This window comes from Benincasa hispida, chromosome 11, assembly GCF_009727055.1.
Source record: "Benincasa hispida cultivar B227 chromosome 11, ASM972705v1, whole genome shotgun sequence".
NCBI lineage: Eukaryota > Viridiplantae > Streptophyta > Magnoliopsida > Cucurbitales > Cucurbitaceae > Benincasa > Benincasa hispida.
This window is the reverse complement of record NC_052359.1, coordinates 237,110-256,843: the sequence shown is the minus strand read 5'-3', so window position 1 is coordinate 256,843 and position 19,734 is coordinate 237,110. Positions and strand designations below refer to the sequence as shown.

At 33.4% G+C, this 19,734-nt stretch overlaps 1 long non-coding RNA gene across 1 annotated transcript; it reads right to left on the bottom strand.

Moving 5' to 3' along the window:
• Positions 1 to 5,759: 5,759 nt before the first annotated feature.
• Positions 5,760 to 17,397, bottom strand: LOC120091966. The gene is made up of 4 exons (XR_005485872.1): positions 17,337 to 17,397; positions 10,629 to 10,748; positions 10,146 to 10,320; positions 5,760 to 5,989 (listed from the first exon to the last, which is right to left on the bottom strand). It is a non-coding gene; the product is annotated as an uncharacterized LOC120091966 (long non-coding RNA).
• Positions 17,398 to 19,734: the final 2,337 nt, after the last annotated feature.

Genomic DNA, 19,734 nt, shown 5'->3' with positions numbered 1-19,734 from the left:
TTATTTTGGTATTACGTAATATATATAATTACATAAAAGGATGATAATGATACAAACCAATTCAGATAATGAGAACGAAGAAAAGAGGAAGTGTGCTGATCCGGTGTCCTTCACATAAGAGAATGTGCCATGAAGTTGTGCTCGCACTTCACATGGGACTAGGAAATCGTCCCAAATCAAGCACTAGGAATTTAATCTCCTCAATGAAAACTTCAAATATGTCCCTAGACTCGTAATTGAAGAGGAGACAATCCATCTCGATCGTTATATTTATAGTATTAGTTTAAAGAATGCTATCCGCGGCGTCACGGATGATCGTCACTTCAAGAACCTTGATCTTGTAACATTTATGAATAAATTTTGAAGCCAGTTAGTCAAATACAACCCATATAATCTCAAAACTATTGGGGTCGATGTCCGAAATCTCATGAGTTTCGTACTTTGTAAATGATTTATTGAATAAAATAAAGTGCTATTTTGTTTGGCATTTAGTTTGCAGTAACCCGGATCCAATAAACTAAAATCCTAGGTTATTTAGCTTAAACATGTATGTGGTGACAACGAGTTGATCGTATTTAATAACGAGTTAATCGTATTTAATAATAACATGAATGGTCAGTAGTATATGGATAAGGTTGGGTACTTTGTCCTAGAGATACTATGGATACGACCCACTTTGTAATTGTTACAATCGTTGTAAAGTACTATAAATGATCTTATCCTAATCATTCATGTGGAGACATGTGAGTGGAGGTATCATATACAAAGAGTTTGTATAACACCGTTACTTAAAGATCGGATCACGAAATGATTAGTTTCTCTTTATAACATCGTTACTTGAAGAGATTTACATTTCACTAAGATGATCATAGGTAACTTGACCTCAATCCTTAGTGAGTTGTGGACTCCTACCTATAAAAGCAGCTCTTTGATTTGTATGGGTGAGAGTGGTCAAATTCGTCGGTTCAATATGCCTACCATTTTGAGGATTCGTCCGAGTAAGTAATTGGGAATGCAGCTACACAAGATGGAATTAACTCTTTTCCGGTCATAGGATAAGTAGGTGAATTGTTCCTTTAAGGGCTGATTTCGGTTCTTGAACAATGAAGCGTATCACCCTCTCACTGGCCATAGAAGCGTCTAGTTTATAGTCGGACTATAACTAATTGCTCATTGGAGAGATCAGTGGTACTTAAGAAGTTAGATGTAACTACATGGGTAAAACGATAATTTTGACCTAGTTATAGTTATGATCAATTTGTAAATGGTCAACTTGCTGTTGATTGGTTATATCCATGGATACAAAAATATATCTATGGCGCGAATAGCGCAACTGTCGGTCTTAATGGAGTGACTGACAGTTAATTAATGTTGATTAATTTAATTAAATAGTTTAATTAATTAATATCGTATCATTAGAGTTTCTAATCTGTAGGCCCGTAAAGTCTCCTTGTTAGTTCAATAAGGGTTAAACGAGAATTGATTAGTTTTGGGTTAAATTTGAATTTTCTTAAAGGAAATTAATTGTATGAAATGCAATTAATATAATGTTATGGATACATTATCATATAAAGTGTGATGAGAGAGGTAAATATATGAATATGATTCAAATATTAACTATATGAATGAGATGTATATAAAACTTTAAGATAAAGTTTAATATGAATATAATTCATATTAAAACTTTAGGTTATGTGAGAGATTATTATTTGAATATAATTCAAATATATGACATTTATATTAAATATGATTAAATATAAAGTCTTTAATTTAGTTATATTAAAATCTATTTTAATTTACTTAAATTAAGAAATAACTCCCTATTTCATCGTGCAAATGGAGGAGTTGTTTTGATAACTCCTCCCTTCTCTCTATAACATAACTTGATAGATGCATTTTTTTACAGAAGAGAAGTACATTATTTTTGCTCTTGCCTTTTGATACTTTCCTTGTAACTCTCTCAAGAAAACATCCTTCTCCCTCACAAAAATTAACAAAAAAAGCCAACAACTCATTGATTTCTATTATTGAGAATAGTCGAGGAAGGCTTTGGTGGTGGTGTTTAAGAGAAATTTTGTACGTTGCTGTGTTCGTGAGGAGGAGAAGAGTTCGTGATCTTCGGGAGAAGAAAACGTGAAGAAGTGTTTTTCATGAAGGGTAAGTTTCTCATATTCCCTTTCCTCTCTGTACATTTTAGACGGCACACTTAGAATTATGTTTATGCATGTTTTGTATTAATTTCTCTGTTTTAAGTTGTTTTGGAAAAAGAATTCACTGACACAAAAGCGATCATTCACTTCAGCACTGGGATTTCATCCCTACAAAAGCACCCAACCCAATCCTCAAACTTTACTTGAAGGGATCCATATAGTATCAATGTTAAGTTTCCATTGGTTGCTCGGAGAAGGGAACCAACCAATAATGTCCTACCTCTAAGTGTCATAATGCTTCGTCAAAACCACTTTCCCACCAGTCTTCATGCTAGCAAACATCTCCTTAAAAAGTTACTTTTTCAATTGACACACATATGGTGTTCACGTTAGTCAGAATTCATTTACACTATCTTATTTCTTGCCTCCCAAATCTGCCACACAATAATCATGGTCTTAGCCGACTCCTAAAAAGAACCCTAATCATTGATACAAAATCATTGATCCATATTGCTCCATTGAGTCCTATCATCATAAAGAATATGCACATTAGTAATGTATTATTGAGGAACTGAGGATAGATGCCTTTCGTGACATGACATTTCCATAAGATGAGATGATGTTTCAAAATTCGACATGCACAAACCATGCAAGAGATGGTAATAGACACCTTTCTTAGACAAATTACACATAGAAGGGATAAGGTCGTGGATAATCTTCCAACAACAAAGTTTAGTGTTATGAGGGGCCTTAGTCTTTCAAAAGGCATTCCAAAGCTGTTTAAAATAACTTCCATTAGAAGATCTAGCATCAAGTAAACTAACCTTTTCAATACCAAAATTAGGGATGTTCAAATAATCCGACAACCCGAACAACCCGGACTATCCAATCCAAAATGTAAGGGTTGGGTTGGGTTGAATTTTTCTATTTTTATTGGGTTGGGTTGGGTTGTGGGTTGGCTAAAAAATATGGGTTGACCCAATCCAACCTGAATTATATATATATATATATATATATATATATATATATATATATATATATTTCTATTTGTTTAAAGTTTGATTTCTCTGTATTGATTAATTTTTGAATTTTTAATATTTTTCTTTAAAATGGTTATGATATTTGTCTTTGTTTAAAGTTTATAATAAATATATTTGATATTTAACACCTTAATTTTATGAGATTTTAGTTATTAGTCATGTGTTGTATATAAATTTACATATTTTTCATTAAAAATAAAAATAATAAGTTATAACCTGACAACTCAACCCAACCCAACCCGAATTTTAAGGGTTGGGTTGGGTTAGGTTGGAAACTTTATTTGGATCATTTGGGTTGCCAATAAAACCAACTCGAATTTTCGGGTTGGTCCAAAAAATACCCTCAACCCAACCCAACCTATGTACACCCCTAACCAAAATAATAAATAGATTTAATAAAAAAGGAAGTCTAAGTCTAACTTATATTAGGGATAATTTACAAATTAGATATACATATATGGTACCCTCCCTCAAATTCAAGGTGGTAGAGTAGAGACCAACTTGAGTTTGTGAAGCAATTGAGTAAAACGACTAGGTGACAATGCCTTTGTGAAGATATCAACAGGTTGTTCAGTAGTAGTGATGGATCGTGATATGAGAGTGTTGCTCTGGAGATGATGATGAACGAAGTGTCAATCATTTTCAATATGTTTCGTATGTCCATGATGTAGGTGTTAACATTTGACATGTAGAAACAATTTGGATCTTAAGCACTCTAATTTCATTAATTTTAGAATTCAAGCATACATGTTCAAAACAATAGAATTAGGGTTTAGAGCACAACCTTTGTAGAACTCTAAAAAACTTCAATTCCTTGACGATTTTTTATCACGAACTATTCGTGGACCACCGCTAGAGCTTTCCCTACTATTCTCCAACCTTAGAACGGTTTATGGGATTCCAATTGAGATGACATTTGAGGGAAATTTGAGGATTGGATAGTTTTTGAATGAAAAACGAAAGAACAATTTTTTCTCAAAAAATCAATTTTGCATGAAGTTTTAATCAAATTAAAAACATATATTTATAAATGAATTACATGCAAATGAATTTAATCACAAAATGACATAAACTACATTTGGTTAATTGGGGATTGAAGTGTGCAAATTTGTGGAAAAATCCAATTTTTCCTTCTAATCCAATTTATTCCATTTAAATTTTGAAATTTCTCAAATTTCAAAATCAAAATGAAAATGTAATTTTAATTTTGAATTTCATAAGTTGAAATTTGGATTTTTAAAAAAGATTAATTCAAATAATCATTTCTAAACCATTAATTAAGCAATTTAATTAATTTAAATTAATTTAATTTCAAATATTAAATTAATAAAAGTCTTATCCCGAACATAAATCCCTATTCATGTATGTAATATTTAAATCATATTTAAATATCTTCCAACTGTCCAATTTGTTTAATTCATAATTAGACGTTAATTATATTAATCATAATTAATGAAAATTTCCTAAATGGAATTTGAACATTTCAAATTGTCTCATCACACTATCCTAAGATTTTAGTCTGAATGAGCTAGTAGGGGGATCTAATGGACCTATAGATCTCTAACGATCCGAGATTAACCGGCTAATATCGTTAACCCAATTAACCAATATTCGTTAACTACCGAAACACTTCACTGAAGCTCGATAACTACACTATCTTCACTGTAGATATATTTCTGTCCACTTGATTTAACCATGATTAGTAAATCAATCCTTCACAGATTGTTCGTAATTACAGTTTGATCAAAATTACTATTTTACCCTTGTAACTATGTCTTGCTCCTTAAATCCTATTGGTTCTCTAATGAACAATTGGTTTGTGGTTCAACCAATGAATCGAGTCCTTCTCCAGTCACTGAGAGAGTGGGTCCCCTTCTTCAAGATCCAGAGTCAGCATTTAAGAGAACAACCTATCTACTATCTTTAGAATCGGGTAGGAGCAAATTACATCTTGCAAGACTATGTCCCCAACTATCTATCTGATCTTTCCCCTAAAATGGAAGGCTTATTGAGTCAGCAATGTTAAACCACTCTCACTCATGCAGATTAAAGGATAATTCTGAATAAACTGAAGTTCATAGTTAGTTTAGGATTAAGACCAAGTTACCTAAGTCATCGAATTGAAATAGTCGGTCTCATCAATAGACGACGTTATAAAGTAAAAGTGACTATTTCATGGTTTGATCTTATGCAAACTCATTACATGGGATGCTCTCACTCGCATGTCTCCTCATGAATGATTTAGAATCACATTGTTTGTAACACTTTACAACTATTGTAAAAATTACAAAATGAGCCACATCCATAATGTCCCCAAGATAAGGTACCCAACTTTATCCCTATATTATAGACTGTTTTGGCTACTACTTGAACTTGATCCACTTTTATGTCTCCACATAAAGTCCAAGTATTCATTATATAGCCAAGGGGTTTTTAGTTTATTGGATTTAGTTTAATAAGTGCAATTCACATATTCAATAGTAATTTTATTGAATAAATAACATCTTTATTGCAAATAGAATATGTTTAATGTTTACAAACCATGAGTTTTAGAACATACAACCCAACACACGAAATACATCACTATGAGCAATTTGGATAGCACTACGATTTTCATAATGAAGTATAATAGTTAACTGTTGAGGAACACCCATATCTGCAATAAGCCAACGAAGCTATAGTATCTCAGATGTAGCATCAAGAAGAGCACGATATTTAGATTTAATACTAGAACGTGAAACAATAGTTTGCTTCTTATTTCGCCAAGAAATAAGAAATCCCCCAAGTAGAAGCAATAACCTGTGGTAGAACGTCAATCAGTGGAATCGCCAGCCCAATCAGCATCTAAGTAACTAGGTAACACTAAGGATGACTGAGAATAATACTGAAGTTCATGACCAAGAGTGCCATTTACATATCATAAAATGTAAAGAATAGTTGTAAAATATATAGACCGGAGAGCAATTATGAATTGACTAACAGTATGTATGACATAAGCAATATTTGAATGGGTCACGGTGAAGTAAATGAAACTGTCAACCAGTTACTGATATAGATTGGCATCTTCAAGAGGAACACTATTGAACAGAGTTAAGCGAACATTGGAATCCAGTGGTATTGAAGACGTAACGACATCAGTAATCCCAGATCGAACCAAAAGATTAGAAACATATTTTGCTTGAGATAAGTAGTATCTATTATAGTAGGATGATAAGGCTAAAGAAGTAGTTGTTGTTGGGATTGGTGTCCTAAATCTCTCTTTATTCTCGTAGTTTGTAAATCTTTGTAAACAACATGTTATTAATAAAATAATTGTTATTTTATGTGCATATACTCAATCCAATAAACTAAGATTATAGGTTGTTTTATGTAACTTAAGCATGTGTAGAGACATATAGGTGGATCATGTTTAAGTAATAACCTAAACAGTTTGTAGTAGATGAATAAGGTTGGGTACCTTATCCTAGTGACACTACAGATACAATCCACTTTGTAATTGTTACAAGTATTGTAAAGTGCTACAAATAATAATATAATATGTTCCTGATCATTCATGTGAAGACATGTGAGCGGAGATATCCTATATAAAGAGTTTTTGTAACATCATATTATGAAATGAATAGTCTCTCCTTATAACACCATTGCTAAAAGAGACTTACATTTCACCAAGATGTTTATAGATGACTTAGCCTAAATCCTAAGTGAGTTATGAACTTCTGCCTATGAGGGGTTGTCCTTTGATTTGCATGGATGAGAGTCGTCATATTCGTCCTCTCAATATACGTACCATTTTGGGGATTCGTATGATTTGGGAGCTGGGAACGCAGCTACACAAGAAGGAATTCGTTAATTCCCTATTGATAGGTAGAGAAATTGCTTCCTTAAGGGTTGATTTCAGGGCTTAAACAATGTAGCACCACACCCTCTCCTGATCAGATAGGGGTTAAGTTATAATTGGACTATAACAAATTGTTCATTAGATGGATCGATGGTACTTAAAGAGTTAGAGGTAATTATAGGGGCAAAATGGTAATTATGGTCCAACTGTACATACGAGCAATTTATGAAGGGTCAATGCCCTGTTGATTGGTTATATCCAAAGGACACATAAATATATATTTAGTACGAAGAGTGCAGCTGATGGTTTTTAGTGGAGTGACCGACAGATAATGAAAGTTAATTAATTTGATTACAAAGTTTAATTAATTAATCAAGTAGAGCTTCAATCTAATAGGTTCACAAGGTCCCTTCGTTAGCGCAATTAGGATTAATGAGAATCGAATTAATTTAGATTAATTTGAATTGTTCAAATTAATTGAAGGAAATTAATTATAAAGTTTTAATGAGAGAAGTAAATATTTAAATATGATTTAAATATTAGTTATATAATATGATTCATATAAGATATAATTAATATAATGTTTACAATATGTTATAATATAAAATTTTGATGGGAGAAAGAAATATTTAAATATGATTCATATAAAAACTATAGGTTAAAATTAATATGAATATGACTCATATCAATTCTATAGGTTATATAAGAGATTAATAAACTATAGGTTATATTATATGTTATATAATATAAACTATAGGTCATATCTAATATGTGATATAACATATAGTTTTATTAATATATAATAATGTTAGTTATTATATATTTTATTTAAATTCAAAATATTATTTACTTAATATTTATTTTTTTAAATAAGTAGGGGGAACTTATTTTTATAACTTCCCCCATTAATCTCTCAAGTCCAACACGTGAAAACTATTCCACGTCTTTGATAGAGAGTGAGATCTCCTTCTTCCTTCTACGTCTCCATTTACAAAAGTGGTACGTGAATTTCTCTGGTGAATGCCTCTCACAAATATCTTATTCTCTTTTATCCCAAAATTGATCCAAGAGCGAGCCCACAACTTCGCTATGGTTCTCAAGCTAGAGAATAACGAGGAAGGCCTCGTGGTGGTACCCATCTCCGTTGCTGCATTTTCTTGGAGATACCGGGGAGGGATCATTACTGTTCGTGAGATCGGGAGAGGATTTATGAAGATTGTGTATACTACAAGGGTAAGTATAATCTCTTCATTTTTCTTCTCTTTAGCATGTTTTAAATAATTTAGAATGTTTATCCTGTGAAATTTGTTTCATATCTTCTCTACATTTTTTGTTTTAATTCAAATCAGAATTGAATCGTATGGCGCTCACGTACTTCCACTTGGGATTCAATCCCTTCACCCGAGTGGTCCTAAATCTTTAATCTCAAAGTGTTATCCCAGGTAGATTGTCACCTGTAATTATCATATCATCAACATAAAGGAGTAGAAGAACAATGCCTGAGGGGTCTGATGTCGGAAAAGAGTTGTATCATGGGAACTAGAGATAAACCCAAGTTGAATGATAGTTGAACTGAATATGGTGAACCAGGCACGTGGAACTCGCTTCAGACTATATAAGGCTCGACGAAGAAGGCAGACTTTCCAGGGTGGAGACGAGGTGCCAAGGAGAGGTTTCATATGCACCTCCTAACATCCATCTGCATAACAGGCTATCGTTTAGCAGCTGCAACAACTAAAAGACTACAAATGAATGTCATTCGAGCCACATGAGCAAATGTCTCTTCATATGTCATATTCCTGAGAATAACCTTATGCAACAAGTGAGCTTTATACTGTTCAAGAAACCCATTAGAGTGAGTTTTAATTTTATAAATGCAGTTACAACCAATGGTTCTTTTTCCATGAGGCAAATCCACATAGTCTCAAGTATGAGTCTTTTCCAAAGCCTGAAGTTATTCATTCATTGCTTGCTGCCAAAAAAGGTTAGTACTGGCTCTATGATAAGATGTAGGTTAAACTAGAGATATAAACATCGGTAATCTTGGAGATAATGGGGAGGTTCTCTTACTTGAGTGGAACAACGAACAATTTGGAGACAGATGTCGAGTCTGAGAGAGTAGAGACAAAGGCTGATTGATCAAGCTCAGGGATTTGTAAAGGTTCAAAAGATAAAGGTTGACTATCGAGGACCGATATTGAGTCTTGAAGAACAAATTCAATGTTTGGATGATCAGACTCATAGACTGATGGGGGAACAGACATAGGGAATAAAACACTAGAAGGATAAATAGAAAATGGTTGGGAACTAATGAGAGAAGCGTTAAAAGGTAACATGACGAGAGATGCGTAATCTTTTGGAGATAGAATCCAAACAATGATAACATTTATCCTTGGTTCACCGAGAAAGCAGCAGAGGCAAGCCTACAATTCAAGTTTGGTGTGTTCATGAGGCTGGAGTAAGACAAAATAAGCACAACCAAAGACTTTCAGATGAGAGTAAAAAGGAGAAATGCCATATAGGTGTTCGAATGGAGAAATATTCTGAAGAACAAAAGATGTGAGATAGTTGATGACATAGACATATGTGTGAGCAACCTCTCCTCAAAACTTCTCTGGACAGAATGTAGAAAGAAGTTGGGCATGAATAAAATCTAAGATATGACGATGTTTGCATTCTGCTCAATCATTTTTGTTGGGATGTGTGAAGGCAGAAATATTGAATAAGAGTGCCCTGCTGGGTGAGAAAAGAGATAAGATTCGAATGTTTATACTCCATAGCATTATCTGTGTGAAGAATTTTAATGATATGAAAAGATTGTGTTTGAACCATATTGGCAAAGGCAATGTAGACTTGAGATAAGGTAGAATGATTTTTAAGAAAATATATCCAAATAAAGTGAGAATAGTCATCAATAAATAAGATAAAATAATAATAACCATTGACGGTTGAGATAGAAGCAGGACCTCAAATATCAAAATAAATCAAGCCAAAAGGTGTATCACAAGAAGATGATGAATTAGGGAAAGACAATGCAAGTTGTTTGGCAAGTTTACAATTTAGACAGTCAGACGAATCAAAATTTGAAATATTATTTAAATTTCAAAAGATACTAACTTGTCAAGTTTGTCAGAAGAAGCATGACCAAGATGATGATGCCATTGATATATAACATAGTCAGTGATAGATGCAGAGATAGATGGGGAATCAGGAAATCGAATAGACGTGACTTGCACAATCGTCCCACCTTGCGACCTGTACCGACTATCTTTCCCGTGTGCGGATCCTAAACCTGAAGACCATTAGAGGAAAAGGTAACGATTAAACCAAGGTCACAGAGTGGCTAACAAAGGCAAGATTAAAGTTAAGATTATGGACATGATAAGTATTGGAAAGAGTTACGGCGGGAGTGGCTATAGTACTAATATGAAAAATAGACATGCAATTTCCATTAGTGACCTAAATGGGGGTAAGTGATGAAGTAGGAGGTAAGAAAGATAAAAGTGAAATATTAGAGGTCGTGTGATTGCAACGAGCAAAATCAAGAAGGCAAGAATTACCTGATGTAATTGCAAGAGTAGTAAAATTGGAGGAGATTACCTGTTTAAGTAACTCCCGAAAGGTAGTAAGGGAAAATTTGGTAGGAGAAGGATCATCCGAGGAGGTGGTAGCAGAAACATAAATTAGCTTTAGAAAAGCTCCTTGATTTCATGGATCTACCTAAATAGCGAAGTGGTCGAGTAAGACAATTTTCCAAAATATAACCACGTTTTTAATACTTGCATACAATTGTAGGACAATCAAAAAATTTATGACCATGTAATTTACAATTTGTGTAGATAAGAAACTCAGTATTTGGCCATTATAAATGGGTGAACCAAATCAATCAAACCAACCATACCAAATTAACCAAGTTGGGCCAAGGAACTAAAACTGAACCGAACCAAAACCAATTGAACTAAACTAATTAAATTGAACTGAATTTGAGTTAAAACAATGAACCGAATCGAGGCTTAAATGGACCGGTCTTGAAACTGAAACCAATGATTTGTGAAATAGAGTGTTGTTGGGATTGGTGTTCTAATTCTCCCAAAGTCTCGTAGTTTGTAAGCTGTACACATTGTTATGAATAAAATAAAAATTTTATTTGGCATTTACTCGTATCCAGTAAACAAAGCTCCATGGTTATTGTATGTAAACTTAAACATGTATATGAGATATACAAGTGGATCATGCCTTAAGTGATAACCTAAAAAGGTCTGTAGTATAAGGATTAAGGATGGATACCTGATCCTTGTGACACTACGAGTACGGCTTGCTTTGTAGAGATTTGCAAGTGTTATGAACTACTACAAATGGTAGATCCTGACCATTCGTGTGGAGACATGCAAGTGGGGGTTTTCTATACAAAGAGTTTGTATAAGACCAAACCACAAGATGACTAGTCTCTTTATATAACGCCGTTGATACTTGAGACTTACATCTCACCTAAACAACCATAGGTGACATGACTTCAATCCTGAGTGTTTTGTGAACTCCTGCCTTTGAGGGCGGTTCTTTAATTAGTATAGGTGAGAGTGGCCAAATTGCCAACTTAACATGCCTACCTTTTGGGGGATTTGCCTGTTTTAGGAGCTGGGAACTCAGTTACATAAGAAGGACTTCACTCCTTCCCCGAAGCAGGGGTAAGTAGATAGATTGCTCCCTTAAAGGCTGATTCCGGGTCTTGAACATAGTGACCACAACTTCTCTTTGGAAGAGAGGACTCAGTCATAGTAGGACTATGACTTATGTTCATTAGAGAGATCAGTGGTACTTAAGGAATTATATGTAACTACATAGGCATAACGATTATTGGCCCAGTTGTACTTACAGCGATCTGTGAAGAGTTATCGCACTATTGATTGTTGATATGGACACAAAATATATATAGTAAGGAGAGCGAAACTGTTGGTCTTTAGTGAAGTGTCTGGAAGTTAACAGATGGTGGATCCCATGATTAAAGAGTTCAGTCAGTTATTCACGTACCATTGGAGCTTCAAGCTACAGGTCCATAAGGTCCCCTTGGTAGCTCAATGGATTCAAGTTGAGAATCAGTTATTGGGGTTCATTTGAAATGTTCAAATTGACAAGAGGAAATTCAATTATATATTATATGATTGGTGTGATGTATGAGATACAACAAGTGGAGAATTAATGTAAATGAGATTTACATTAGGTACCATAAAATAGAAAAAGAACTATGGTTTATATGTTTCATGAGATGAAATATTAAAATTATAGATTATAAATATAGTATGGTAAGTTGCTTATCATATATATTTATAATAATATTAATTATTGGATAATTATCTTTTTTTCTCTAATAACTAATTGAGAGGTTATTGGTGGTTTTCATGGTAACCGTGAGATAAAAGGAAAAATGTTTTCCTAATTTTAGAAAAGTTACTTGATTCGGAAAAAGTACTCACAGTTTGCTATCAAGTGAATTGAATTCACTAAACGATAGCTGAAAGAGAGACCGAACGATCGTGGAGTGACACTATACGATAGTTCACTCAACTGATCATAGCTAAACGATTGCAGGGCATTTGTTATATGATAACTTACCTTCTTCTACCAGATTGAGCATTCGTCTATACGATAGACTCTTGTCATCTCCCACTTTCTCAATCATCTACACGATTGTTATTCCTCCGGTCTCTTCCTCTAACCAAGTCCACACAGAGCCCACACTTATGGATTCTCACACCAAGAATACCAAGGTAGCCATTGTGGTGGTGTCTTCACTCAACTCGACTGCGTTCGAGGTTTTAGAGGCCGTTCGTTGGGTTCGTGATCTTGGAGATCGTTGAGTTTGTGGTTGTTGTTGATCATGTTGTGTTGCGGTCGTTGTGTTCGAGCGTTCGTGTGTTGCTGTCTTGGAGACTAAATGTGCGTTCGTGATCGAGGGAGTTTGAAGCATGAGTCTTCAAAGGTATGTATTCGTTTTCCTTTGATTTTATAAAGCATGTTGTAATTTCGATTGTGCATGACCTGTAAGTTTCCATTTCTTGACTGTAATTGTTTGTGTTCAATTTCAAATGGGATTTGGCTAAACGATAATTCCGTTGCTCATGGAAATCCTCACGTCTGATTTCTTTCAAGTGTCACAAACAGCAATGGCATGGCGTGAGCAAGGAGCCTCACAGATCTGTTTACCTTGGGCAAATGACGGTGGATGGGTAGAACGAAAGAACTTAACAGAGTTAAATTGGAAGGGAACAAACGAATGGAATCAACACGAAACTGATTATAGGTTTTATGCTCTAAAACTCGTAAATAGTAAATGTAATTAATTGACTGTCATTAATAAAGATTTATCGATGTTATTTCATCAATAGAGAGTTATCAATGTTATTGCAATAAATGCTATTGATATCGTTGTATTCTATTTTGTCTTAATAACTCTAAATCCTATAAACTAACATCTTAGTTTGTCTTATGAGTATTGAACAGTATGTGGAGACATACAAGGATCAATATTCAAGATATAGCCTAAAGGGTCTATAATATAGGGATTGAAGGACTGTGAGATCTGATGCGGAAGCGTGGATCGTGTCCTAATTTTAAATTTTTACAGTGAATTAGAACCCAGAAGAATGTTAGGCATAGTCACAGATTTTACAACATGCATCTAACAAGAAGAATAAGGGTTAGATCAACACTTACCCTTGAAAAACCGAATCCTCACGATCCTCTTCCTTCCGATCACGAACAAATCTCATAATGCAAACACCCAAAAGACCCATAAAAATCACCAAATCACTATTTGGTTGGACACCACCATAAGAAAGTCTTATGTATTCTCCTTAGGGGTTGAGAATTACAGAAGGTGTGAGCTCTATTGATCTTGGGAGAGGGAGAGGATTTGAGACGAGAGGAATTTTTCTGTGTTTGTGGGAGAGATTACTGAGAGATTAAGACCAGAGAGTAACCAACAACCTTTCTCTGCGTGAGAAGCAAGAGGAAGGAGAAAATCTTATGTAACCTCTCATTCCTACATACATGATTAGAGAGAAACTAGGGGAAGGAGTTATAACTCACTCTTTTTATTAAATTCAAATTAAATTAAAACTATTTTAATTTGATTAAAAGTATATAATTATATAATAAATATTTTATTATATATATATATATACACACACACACACTATATGTTATATCTAATATAACATATAACTTATAGTTTTTATATTGTATCAAATACAATATAACCTATAGTTTGAATTCTCTCAATCATTTATGACATTTAATATAAATCAAATTCATATTAAAATTAATTACATGAATCTCATCCATATGATTAGTATTTGAATCATATTCAAATATTTAAATCCTCACAAAATAAACTTTATATTATAGTGTATCAAATACATTATGTTAATTGTATCACATTCAATTAATTTAAATTAATTATATCACATACAATTAATTTAAATTAATTATATCATATATAATCAATTCCCTCAATTAATTTGAACAATTCAAATTAATCCAAAATTAATTCTCAGTATTCCCTGTTGAGCTACAGTGCGGACTTTATGGACTTGTAGATTGAAGTTTCAATGGTACTTAGATAATTAATTAAACTCCTTTAATTAAATTATCCAACATCCATTAACTGTTGGTTGTTCCACTAAAAACCAAAAGTTGCACTCTTCGCACTACATATATATTTATGTGCCCATTGGATATAACCAGTTAACGGTGCGATGACCCTTCACAAATTGCTAATAAGTACAGTTTGACCAAAATTACCATTTTGCCCCTATAGTTACATCTAACTCCTTAGTACCACTGATCCCTTTAATGAACAATCAGTCATAGTCCAACTATGACCAAACCCCTCTCAGGCTAAGAGAGGGTGTGGCCCCACATTGTTCAAGTCCCGGAATCAACCCTTAAAGGAGCAATTTATCTACTTATCCCACATTAGGGAATGAGTGAAATTCGTCTTGTGTAGCTGTGTTCCCATCTCCTTAATCAGACGAATCTCCAACATAATAGGCATATTGAGTCGGCAATCTGGCCACTCTTACCCATGCAATTCAAAAGGAAAACCTTCATAGGCAGGAGTTCACAACTCACTCAAGATTTAGGGCATGTCACATATGGTCATCTTTGTGAAATATAAGTCTCTACTATTAACGGTATTATATAATGAGACTATTCATTTCGTGGTTCGGTTTTATACAAAACCCTTTTGTATAGAACGCCCCGTTCACATGTCTTTACATGAATGATCAGGATCAGATTATTTGTAGAACCTTACAACAATTGTAATATTTATAAAGCGGGTCGTTTTCGTAGGATAAGGTACCCAACCTTATCCATTTACTACATACCATTTAGGTTATCATTTAAACATGATCCACGTGTATGTCTCTACATACATATTTAAATTACATAAAATAACCTAGGATGTTTGTCTATTGGATTGAGTATATGCTCATAAAATAACAATTATTTTAATAATAACAATTTGTTTATACAGAGTTTACAAACTACGGGAATACAAAAGAGATTTAGGATACCAATTCCAACAGAGATAAGGCTGGGTACCTATACAATGAGTTTGCATAGACCGAACAGCAAAATAGTAATCACTAGATGTAAAACTGTCGACTAGTTAGGTTTCTATTTCACTAGGATGACCTAGGTAATTCAGTCTTAACCTTGAGTATATTATGAATCCCCTGTTCACGAGGGATTGTTCTTTGATTTGTATGGGTGAGAGTGGCCAGTTCACCAACTCAATAAGTCTACCATTTTGGGGACAAGACCGAGTGGGGAGCTGGGAACATAATATTACAAGATAGAATTCACTTTTTTCCGACTTTAGGGTAAGTAGATGAGTGTTCTATTAAGTGGTGTCTCCGGGAATTGAATAAAGGGCCCTACCCTTTCGTTGGCTTGAGAAGGGTTTTTGTTTAATGGTTGGACCATAAACAAGTTGTTCATTAAAGGAGCACTAATACTTAAGAATACAGAGGTAACCCAAGGATAAAATAGTAATTTGACCCATATGGTATTACGAACACTCGTGAATGACTAACTTGTTGTTAGGGATGTTCATGGGTTGGGTTGGGTTGAAAGACTTTTTAGATCCAACCAAATAATTCGGGTTGTAAATTTTTTCAACCCAAATAACCCTTATTAAAAAATGAATCCAACCCAACCATGAAATGTTTGGGTTGGGTTTGTTCAGGTTAATTGGGTCATTTATTTAAAATTTTGTTATAAAAAGAAGCAAAACTTAAATATGTAAAAATGTAATTTGATTATTTTCATATATTGAATTAAGATTAACAACTTGATTTCAATTTATATAATGAAAATTTTCTTTCTAAAATGCAAATAAACTACTTTTAAGAGTTGTTAAATAATAAATTATTCAAAAAATATTGGAATAAAATAAAATTAAAATCAATATATGTATAAATAATTGTGTTATAAGTAATAAAAACTATATTTTAAATTTAATAATAAATTCAAGTTGGTTCGGGTTATATTAGGTGAACCCATGAACCAACCCAACTCATAAAATTTTCATTTATTTGAACCAAACCCAACCCAAACCGCACGACTTGGGTTTGGTTGATCGATTTTTTTGGGTCATCTAGTTTTTTGAATACCCCTACTTGCTGTTATTCGTTTATATCCGTGGACACAAAAATATATCTACAGTGAGAATAGTGCAACTGTAGGTCTTTAATGGAGTATACCCACAGTTAATAAATATTTATTAATTTAGTTAACGAGTTTAGCCAATTAATCTGATATTGTTGTAGCTTCTGATCCATAGGTTCATAAGGTCCCTTTGTTAGCTCACTGAAGAATATTAATAAGGAATGGTTTGAATTGTTCAGATCAATTGAGAAAATTGTATACTAATGTGATTGATATATAATTAATTATAGATGTTATCTATAATTCACATTATGTGATAGATATATATTTGAATGAGATTCATCATATTTATGATAATTGGATTCCTAATGAGTTGTATACGTATAAATATGTGATATTTATATGTTAATAAACTCTATGTTAAATATGATTTAATATAGTCACTCAATTGATTAATTAATGGTTAATTAATTGATTAAAAAATTTCATAGAGAGATTGATGCATATAAACATGTGATATTGGAGGATCGTATCAATTGCAGCGAAAGCACAAGGATCATTTAAGCATTCAAATTCACTAATTTTGGCATAATATAAAGCATGCTTCTGCAGGGAAAAATGAGTTTCAAGATATACCTCTTGTAGAACTTCTTCAAAGCTCCACCTCTAGCTACAATCTTCTCCATATCTTGTTGTAGACCACCTCAGGATCTTCCCCACTATTCTCCTGGTGCTATAGATTGAGTTGTGGGACTCAAGACAAGCTTGAATCAGAGGATGAAGGAGAAAAGTTCACCGTAGCAACCTTGTTGAAGAACCTTTCTTCAAACCGAATTTTCTCTCCAAATTCTGTAGATTGCATGCCCGATTTTCATTCTACTCTCTTCATTATATTGCAGATCAACATGCAAAGAGAAGAGTTGTATGAGTTGCAGCTCATGCTTGGAGAAGACAAGGCAAATATATTGCTATATGTGGGAGCTAGTTAAGTGATGGATAATGGAAAAAACATTTTTCCATTTAAGTATTTTAGTTTTCTTTTCCTTTTTCAATTTTATCTAAAAACAAAATTTTGATTTAAAAATTTTATTTGATTTTAAAAAATTAAAATTTTAATTAATTTCATAAATTAATTATTAAATAAAACTTATTAATTCAATATCAAATATTAAATTAATTTTAACACATATCCATCTTTATATATTTAAATCATATTTAAATATATAAATTCTCCTACTTTGTTTAATTCTAAAATTTAACATAATTATATCTCATATAATCACTAATTCCCTTAATTCTAATTTGAACGTTTCAAATTAACTTATCACACTATTCTAGAGCTAGTCCGTTACGAGCTAGTAGGGGGACCTCGCGGACCTACAGATCATGGGCTCCAACAATCCGAGATTAATTCGCTAAACTCATTAGACCAAATTAATCCTCATTCGTTAACTAATGGGTCACTCCACTAAAGCCCATAGTTGCACTCCCCTATGGATATATTATGTCCATATGATTTAACCATAATTAATAAGTCGACCTTTCACAGGTTGTTCATAATAATGGCTGGGTCAAATATCTATTTTACCCCCGAGATTATGTTTTATTCCTCAAGTCTCTACTGATCCTCTAATGAACAACTGGTTTGTGATCCAATCACTAAACCAAACTCTTTCAGCCCAGTGAGAGGGTGAGACCCCTTGTTCAAGACTTGGATTCAGTACTTGAGAGAACAACCTTTCTCCTATCCCTAAATTGGGTAGGCGTGAACTTCGTCTTGCACCCTATGTCCCCAGCTATCTATCCGATCTTACCCCTGAAATGGGAGTCTTATTGAGCCGGCACTGTTGAGCCAACCCTCAACTATGCAAATCTAAGGGCAATCCCGAATAAACAGGAGTTCATAGTTAGATCAGGATTAAGATTGAGTTACCTAGGTCATCTATGTGAAATAGTCAGTCTTAAACAGTAAACAACGTTATAAAGAGTGACTTATTTCTTTGTCCCGATCTTATGTAAACTCATTGCATAGGACGCTCCCACTTCTCATGTCATAACATGTACGAATTAGGATCACATCGTATGTAGCATTTTACAACTCTTTGTAACAACTACAGAGTAGGCCGCATCCAATGGTGTTACCAGAATAAGGTACCCAACCTCATTCATGTACCATAGATCATTTTGACTATTTACTCAAACCCGATCCACTCTTATGTTTCTACATAAAGTTTAAGTACTCCTACAATAGTCATGGGTCTTAGTTTATTAGATTTAGATCTTCATACAATTTATGAGATCAATAACAAGTATATTGATAATAGAAAATGTTTATCATTTTACAAACTGTGAGTTTTAGGACATAAAACCCAACAATGTTTATATTTATTAAGTAACTATATATATATATATATATTAAATTGGATTTAATGTATATGGTTATTTAATTGATGTGCTAATTAATTAAATAAAGGTTATTTGATTAATTTAGCACAAGGGTAAAAAAGAAAAGACATGGAGAAGTGGTTAACCCTTCTCCATAAATATTCTTCTTTATGACCTTTTTAAGGCAAGATTCCATTTGGTGAGATTTTAACCTAGCCACCAAAAATAAAAATCCTCTATTCACTCTCTTAAAGAAATTTCTCTACCTCTTCCTCTTCCAATTGTTGGATACCACTTATCCAATTATTGGAATTCCTAAGAGAATAACAAGATTATTATTGTGTTCGTGTTCAAGATCGATTGGGGAGATGTTCGTTTGAAAAGCTAGAGGGAATTTTGGGAGGCCTGAGAGTCTACAAAGGCAAGAACGGTTCTTCTCCTTTGTTTCTTATTCGTTAAAACATGCTTTTATGATGTTTATCCAATATATGCTCTGTTTAGCATGTTGTTTTTGTTTCTCATAAAATGTAAATATTGAATGCAAGATGGTTCACATACTTTCACTCAGAATTCGATTCCCAAAAACAGATAGATCTACAGATCTACAACAGTATGAACGGGATCGGCACGGAAATGGACAGATTTGCAG